Source organism: Panthera uncia (genome assembly GCF_023721935.1).
Source record: "Panthera uncia isolate 11264 chromosome A1 unlocalized genomic scaffold, Puncia_PCG_1.0 HiC_scaffold_17, whole genome shotgun sequence".
Classification (NCBI taxonomy): Eukaryota; Metazoa; Chordata; class Mammalia; order Carnivora; family Felidae; genus Panthera; species Panthera uncia.
Window position 1 is genome coordinate 3457003 of NW_026057577.1, and position 9094 is coordinate 3466096.

The window sequence follows — 9094 nt, forward strand, 5'->3', positions numbered from 1 at the left end:
TATATATATATATATATATATATATAATTTTTTTTTCATGTGTTCTCCCCTCAGAAAGTCCCCTTTAAAATATCTTGCAAGGCTGGTTTAGTGGTCACAAACACCTTCAATTTTTGTTTTTCTGGGAAACTTTTTATCTCTCCTTCTATTTTGAATGACAGCCTTACTGGATAAAGAATTCTTGGCTGCATAACTTTATGATTCAGCACTTTGAATATATCCAGCCAATCCTTTCTGGCCTGTCAAGTTTCTGTGGATAGGTGTGCTGCAAACCTGATCTGTCATCCCTTGTAGTTTAAGGACTTTTTCCCTTGCTGTTTCCATGATTCTCTCTTTGCCTGAGTATTTTGTGTATTTGTCTCTGATATACCTTGTTGATGGTCGGATTTTGTTGAATCTTATGGGAGTCCTCTGTGCTTCCTGGATTTTGATATCTGTGTATTTCCCCAGGTTAGGAAAGTTTTCTGCTTTGATTTGCTCACATAACCTTTCTACCCCCATTTCTCTCTCTTCCTCTTCTGGGACCCCTATGATTCTGATGTTGTTCCTTTTTAATGTGTCACTGATTTCTATAATTCTTATCATGCTCTTTTGCCTTAATCTCCCTCTTTTTTTTCTGCTTTGTTATCCTCTATAAGTTTGTCCTCTATATCACTGTATCTCTGTTCTGCCTCATCCATCCTTGTCATTGCAGCATCCATTTGTGATTGCAGCTCAAGGCATTTTTTTAATCCTGACTAGTTTTTACTTCTTTTATCTCCATAGAAAGGGATTCTAATTTATTTTTGATTCCAGTCAGTATTCTTACTATTGTGATTCTAAATTATGGTTCAGACATATTTTTGCATCTGTGTTGATTAAGTTCCTGGGTGTCATTTCTTCCTTCTCTTTCTTTTGGGGTGAATTCCTTTGATTCGTCATTTTTAAGGGAGAAAAGGAATTAATGAGGTAGAAAAAATTAAAATTAAAAAAATATTAAAATTAAAAAATTAAACACACACACACAAAATTGAATAAATGATGCTAGACCTTGGGTGTGTTGTGGTCAGCGTTTTGAAAGTGGCTTGAAAGATTAGAGAAAAAAGGGAGGGGGAGAAAAAAAGGAAATCGTTTGAAAATTTGTAAAAATGAATACACTGAAGTAGACTAAAATGAAATGATGGAAGTAAAATAGAATTTGAAAAAAATTACACAAAAGTAAAGAATATAGTAAAAAGTAAAGAAAAATATTTCAATAAAATTAAAAATAAAGATGATTTTTTTCTCTTTCTGTTTTCAAGGAAAAGAAAAGAAATGAAAATAGAAAAAAAAGTAAAAAACCAAACAATGAAATTGAAAAGGTGGACCTGCAAACAGAGTAAAATACGACTTAAATTACTTCGTATTGCCCTAGAAGTCAGACTATGAAGCGCTTTATTGTCCATAAACTTATCAGGCCTTGAGACTTCTGTTTATGAAGAGTGATGTTGGCCCAGTTGGGCGGGGCTTAGTGTAAGGGCTCTGTTTTCCACTAGATGGTGCTGCTAACCTATTGAGATGGATTGTTGTGGCACTAGTAGGTGTATATAAGCATGTGAGGGAGCCGTGAGAATGGTGTCACACAGTTATCCAATCTCTACTATCAGAACTCTGTTCTCCCCGATCAGCATTCACACACCCGTCTTTTGTCTTCAGCTTTTGTCCACTCCCCGCTTTTACACTGTCCATGACCAAGCCCCAAGTAGTACCTCTCCCCTGAGTTTTGTCTCAGATGTGGCTACCTTCCCCGGCCCTCCACTTCTGAGGGTCTGCAGCTTTGACACGTTCCACCCTTCTGCAGAGGGTCTCACTGAGCAAAGGTTGAATCCTGGCTGCATCCAGGAAAGTTCATGGGACCATGCTGCTGCTGATGCCCAGAGACTGCAGCCTGGTTCCAGCCTGCCCCAGAAAAAGTTTACAAGATGTTGTAGCAGCAGTGTTTCAGAGATTATGGAAAATCACAACACTCATGTGGCACCAGGCTTCACCCTTAATGACCTTTTCCAGCAACAACAAATGTAGCCGTTCTCTGGGGTCTAATGGGACCAGGTGGTCTCAGTCTCTACCAAATGTCCTTCCAGCAATGGAACCACTTCTCCCATGTGGCACGAGAACCTCCTGGATCCCACTCTGCTCCTGGGGATTTGCTCTTCCTACCAGAGCACAACCAGGTATCTAGCTGCAGAGTTGGAGACACTGCACTCCCCCTGTTTACAGTCTTAATGGAATTTAAACCCTCTTCTTTCTCCCTTTTTAGTTTAGTCCCTACAGCTGTTTCTAATTTTCCACTTTCTCTCCAGCTGCTTTTGGGGGGGTTGCTTTTGCCGCACCCACCCCCCATCTCTGTTCTCTGCACGCAAAAGCAGCTCCCTGCCTGCTGCAGCTTCTCTCTCCCCAAGTTCACCTCTCTGCACTGTGTACCTGCTGAATTCTGTAGTTCAGTTTGTGCAGATTGTTGTGTTAATCCTCAGATCAGTTTTCTAGGTGTGCAGGATGGTTCAGTGTTGGTCTGGTTGTATTTCATGGACACAAGACACACAAAAAACTTCCATGCTCTTCTGCCATCTTGGCTCCCTTTTATGATATTTATTTTAAATTTTTGATCAAGGAGGAGCTAGTAGTGTAGTAGAGGAGGAATCTAGGCTTCCCTCATCTCTTGAACACATCTAGATAAATTTCAAATTATTTTGAATAAACCAGAAATTTCTGAAGACAGAAAATATTGAACAGTTAGATGGTGAGAAGAGGCCACATTTTGGAAGGTAGGATGTGTGGAGATGGTTTTGGGGAAAAATACAGATAGTTGTTGAAGAGAGGTGAGAGCACTGGTCATGGTGAAAGGTGAGACAGAGGAACACTCAGGGGATCCCACAAAGAGAATACTTCCACAGAGCCATTGATGGGGAAGGGAAGAGTGGCTGATTTTTGTGAGATTTGCAACCAGCAGGGTTCAGAGATTGGAGTTTTTGAGGTCACAAATATGGCTTGTGTAGAGTCCTGTGTACTGTGTACTCTGTAGTGTTTCTGTAAAAGCAGGCAGGTAACCCAGAGGCAAATGGTGCCATCTCAGGATCATCGAAGATGCACTGGGAGAAACTGTTCCCTTGTCTTGGAGTGCAGCTGAGAGATGCATCTTTGCTTCTCCAGGCACAAAAGATCTTGTTGACATTCCCCTTCCCTTCCCCTAACCATCCTTGCAGAGACACCTGCTGACGATAGCTAACCCAAACATTGGCTGCTTAGTGTGCATTGTTCCTAATTCCATGTTCCTGTGTCTGGTGTGACTGGTGTGACTTATTTTTTTGTCCCATGACACCAACCTGTAGGTATTAACACCCTAAAAGTGCTAACAGTTTTTTTTTCCAGTTTTTTCTGAGTAACAAAAGTGACATTACACTGTTTGCAGTACATACAATTGGTCAAAAATATTTTGAAAAATATTATAACAACAAATATAAAGAATTTATAATTTAAGAAAACTTTTTGGATATGAGTTAGGAATAACTTTTTAAAATATATTTCATGAAATGAAAAGAAAAGAAAGAAAAGGAAAACACGATGGTCCCAAACCTTTGGGATGCAACAAAAGCAGTCATAAGAAGGAAGTGTATAACAATAACAATACAGGCCTACCTCAAGAAGCAAGAAAAGTCTCAAATAAGCAACTTACCCCTACACCTAAGGGAGCTGGGGAAGGAACAACAAATACAGCCTAAAACCAGCAGAAGGAGGAAAATAATAAATATCAGAGCAGAAATAAATGATATAGAAACAAACAAACAAAAAACCCAGTAAAACAAATCAATTAAACAAGGAGGTGGTTCTTTGAAAAAATTAGTACAATTGATAAACCCTTATACAGAATTATCAAAAAGAAAAGGAAAAAGACCCAAATGAATAAAATCACAAGTGGGGGAGGATAAATAACAACGAACATGACAGAAATAAAACAATTATAAGAGAGTATTATGAAAAATTATTTTGCAATAAATTGGGCGATTTAGAAGAAATTCATAAATTACTACAAACATATAAACTACCAAAGCTGAATCAGAAAGTAATATAAAACTTGGGCAAGACAATAGCTAGGAAGGAAATTGAATCAGTAATGAAAAATTACCTAAGAAACAAAAAGTTCAGGGCTAGATGGCTTTGCAGGGGAATTCTACCAAAGGTGCAAAGAAGATTGAATACCTACTCTTCTCAAACTATTTCAAAAATAGAAATGGAAGGAAAACTGCCAAACTCATTCTATGAGGTCAGCATTACTTTGACTGGAGACAAACACTCTGCTAAAAAAGAAAACTGCAAGCTAATATCCCTAATCCACATGGATGCAAAAATTCTTAACAACAGTGTAGCAAATTTAAGCCAACCATGTATTAAAAGGTTCATTCACCATGAGCAAGTGGGATTTATTCTTGGGTCACAATGGGGATTCAATATTTGCAAATCAATCAGTGTGATATTAACAAAAGAATGGGCAAGAACTATATGGTCCTTTCAATAGATACAGGAAAAGTATTTGACAGAGTAAAACATACATCCTTAATAAAAAACCCTTAAAAAAGTAAAGATAGAAGGAACATACCTTAACCTAAGAAAGGCCATAACCAAAACCCCACAGCTAATATCCTCCTTCATGGGGAAAAACAGAGTTTTCCTCTATGGTCAAATAAAAGACAGGGATGTTTGCTCTCACCACTGCTATTTAACATAATACCAGAAGACCGAGACTCAGTAGTCAGACAACAAAGAGAAAAAAAAGTCATCGAGAATGACAAGGATGAAGTCAAACTTTCATTCTTCTCAGATGACATGATGCTCTATATAGGAAACCTGAAAGACTACACAAAAAAAATGCTAGAACTGATACAAAAATTCAATAAAGTCACAGGATACAAAATAAATGTGCAGAAATATGTTGCATTTCTCTACACCAATAATGAAGCAATAGAAAGAGAAATCAAGGATCAATCCCATTTATGATTCACCAAAATCTATAAGACACCTAGGAATAAATCTAACCAAAGAGGTACAAAATCTGTATTCTGCAAACTATTAAACATTTACCAATGAAATTAAAGAGGATAAAAAGAAATGAAATGACATTCTATGCTAATTGATTGGAAGAAGTTTGTTAAAATGTTTATATGACCCAAAGCAATCTGCATTTAATGAAATCCCTATCAAAATATCAACATAAGTTTTTACGGAGCTAAAACAAACAATCCTAAAATTTGTATGGAACCAAAAAAGACCCCGAATAGCCAAAGTAATCTTGATAAAGAAAAGGAAAACTGGGATCATCACAATTCTGGACTTCAAGCTAGATTATAAAGCTATAGTTGTCAACACAGTATGGTAGAGGCACAAAAACATATACAGAGATCAATGAAAAGAACAGAAAAACCCAGAAATGGGCCCACAACTATGTGGTCAGCTAATCTTCGAAGAAGGAGGAAAAGAATATTCAATAGAAAAAAAGACAGTTTCTTCAACAAATGGTGTTGCGAAAACTGGAGAGCAATATGGAAAAGAATGAAACTGACCACCTTATATCATACACACAAAAAAGTTCAAAATGGATGATAGACCTAAATGTGAGATAGAAAAGCATCAGAAATCCTAGAGGAGAACACAGGAAGTAATTACTTTGACATCAAGTGTAGCAACTTCTTAGAAGACACATTTTCTGAGGCCAAGGAAAGAAGAGCAAAAATAAACTATTGGGACTCTATCAAGATAAAATACTTCTGGACAGTGAAGGAAACAGCAAAACTGAAAGGCAAACTTCAGAATTGCAGAATATATTTGCAAATGACATATCTGATACATGATTATCATCCAAAATATATAAACAACTATAAAGCTCAACACCCCAAAAGCAAAAAAATACAGTTGAGAATGGGCAGAAGACACGAATTGACTTTTTTTCCTAGGATGCTGTGGAGTGGGTCTTCCGTATGCCACATTTCCTGTGCCCCACTGTGGGGTGGGGATTCAGCGCTGGGCTCTTCCCTGTTCACTCGCCATTCTTGAGGGAATCCTGGTTAGTTTCTTTCACTCCACTGACTAATATGCTTAAATTCAGTGGGTTGCAACGTCCGATTTGATTTGGATGGATAACAGTCATGTGAAAAGATGCCCACCATCCCTCATCACTACGGAAATAAAAATAAAAACTACAGTAATATATCATCTCACACCTTTCAGGATGGATAAAATTAATAACACAGGAAGCAAGAGGTGTTGGTGAAGAAGAGGAAAAAGAGGAACCCTCTTAGACTGTTGGTAGGAATGCAAAATGATGCAGCCACTCTGGAAAACTGTAGAGAAATCCTCAAAACATTAAAAATAGAACTACCCTATGATCATGGAATTAGGCTACCTTGCTAATATGTACCCAAAGGATAGAAAAGTACTTTTTGAAAGGGATATATGAACCCCAATATTTATAGCATCATTTTAAGCAATATCCAAACTGGAAAGAGCTGAAATGTCTGTTTACTGATGAAAAAAGAAGATGTGGTATATATATATATATATATATATATATACACTGTGTAAAATATATAAATTATTATATAAATATGCACAATGGAACATTACTCAGCCTTAAAAAAGAGTGAAATCTTACCATTTGGTGTGAATGGAGCTAGAGAGTATCATACTAAGTGAAATAAGTTAGTCAGTGAAAGGCAAGTACCATATGATTTCGCTCATGTGTGGATTTTAAGAAATGTAACAGATTGACATAGGGTGACAAAAATGAGAGAGGTAAATAAGAAACAGACTCTGAACTATAGAGAACAAAATGAGGGTTGCAGGAAGGGAGATGGGCAGGTGGATGCATTAAATGCTTGATGGGTATTAAGTAGAGCATTTGTTGCGATGAGCACTGTGTGTTGTATATAAATGGTGAATCACTAAATTCTACACTTGAAACTTAAAAAAATATTAAACTCTCTATCAGGCATTTTACTTATATCTTTTTCACTTTGGTCTCCTACTGTAGTTTTGTCCTGTTCTTTCATTTATGACATATCCCTCTATCACCTCATTTTGCCTAATTCTCTTTGTCTGTTTTTGTGTGATAAGAAAGTCAGCTAGGCCTCTTGGTATTGAAAGTAGGGAACGGGAAGCACACTTTTCTCTAGGAGGTGCTGCTACACAAGGTGAACTGGGAGTGGCATGGTGCCACAAGCTGTGCACACTGATGTTCCTCCACTGTGGACAAACAGCCCCCTGGTGACTAGAGTTCCTGGGGCTGTTCACAAAGCACACTCACATGGGAGAGCAGTGTTAAGAAGACATGTGCATTGTCCACTGGAGGTTGGGAGATTCAGTGTTCGAAAGATCGCATTGGTCTCAGGAGAAGATATGTTGCACAGGGACTGAGGCAAGCCTGGCTAGAAGAGTCAGAGTGTGGTGTAAGGAATTTAGGTAGGAACTTCGCTGGTTTCCACAGGTGGCTGTGTGTTTATGTTGGGTGGGAGTGGAGTTGATGCCTGCCAGCTCTTTCACTCCTGCAAAAGCCCTTCAGTGAATCCTGATTTCAGTAACTAAATCTTCCTTCCCAGGCAACTTTCAAACTGCTCCTTCCAAGCTGTAACTCTGTGTGCTGTTTGCTGTGCTATCATTTTAAGGCTGGGGACTCAGATTCCTACTGCCTAACTCTACAATAGCCGGGCCTGCTGACTTTTAAAGTTCCAGGCTTTAAGTCTGGGTAGTTGTAAGCACCCATGAAATTTGGCCCCTTTGGTTTCAAAGCCCGACGCTATGGGAATTCCTCTTGCCCTTGCAGGCTCCCAGGTTTGATGGTCTGTTTCTCTTCCCTATTGTTGCCTGCCCCTCCCACACTCTTGCAGTCTATATTGTTTAGTTTCTCTTCTCAACCTTCTCCTATCTTTTATGATGTGTCCTCTTCTCCACATTTAGCTGTGGATGTTGTGAGACTAGTCTTTGTGCTGTTTTCTGCGTTGTTTCCACTAATGTGAGTGTTTTCCAGTTGTAGCCATGGGAGAAAGTGAGTTTAGGAGCCTCCTATTCTGTCATCTTCTGTGGAAGTCTCCAAGATACCTTCATCTTTTGTAAGGTTTTTTTTTTTCCTTATGTCCATGTTATGTGATATAATCTTAAGAGAGTATTTTTTATATTTTATTTTTGTAGATATTTAATCATTTGTTTTCATCCAAGATTTTACTTACATTTATTGGATGTATTGTGGTAATTATGTCACAGAGTATACATACATGAAATCATTATGGGGGCAACTGGGTGACTCAGTTATGCATCTGACTCTTGATTTCAGGTCAGATCATGATCCCAGGTTGTGGAACTGAGCCCCTTGTTGGGCTCCATGCTGAATGAGCATAGAGTCTGTTTAAAATTCTCTCTTTCTCCCTCTGCCCCTTCCCCACTCATGCTCACTCTCTTTCTGGAAAAAAAAACATTATGTTGTACAACCTAAACTAGTATGTTATGTATCAATTACATTTCAATTAAATTCTTGAGTATGAATTACTGGTAAACCTTACTGGAATATTTGAAACATAAACTCTGTTGAAACAAACATATTTGTTTTTTGTCATAGTATTAATGGCCGTGTGGTGCACTATAGATACAGTAGATATTTTTTCAGGATATCCATCATGCATATCCCTACTAGTTAGATACTGTTAAATAGTCAAATTATGTTCCTATGATGAGGAGACTTATTTTTTTGTCCCATGACACCAACCTGTAGGTATTAACACCCTAAAAGTGCTAACACTTTTTTTCCAGTTTTTTCTGAGTAACAAAAGTGACATTACACTGTTTGCCGTACATACAATTGCTCAAAATACTTTGAAAACTATTATAACAACAAGTATAAAGAATTTATAATTTAAGAAAACTTTTTGGATATGAGTTAGGAATAACTTTTTAAAATATATTTCATGATTTTGATTTTCCTATTCCACAAGAAAAATACTACCATTTACATTATTCATTCATTTCCAAGGGACCTTATATCATCTATATTGCAATTAAGAAAAATATTGTGTGACTATATTTCTTCTAGACTTAACAA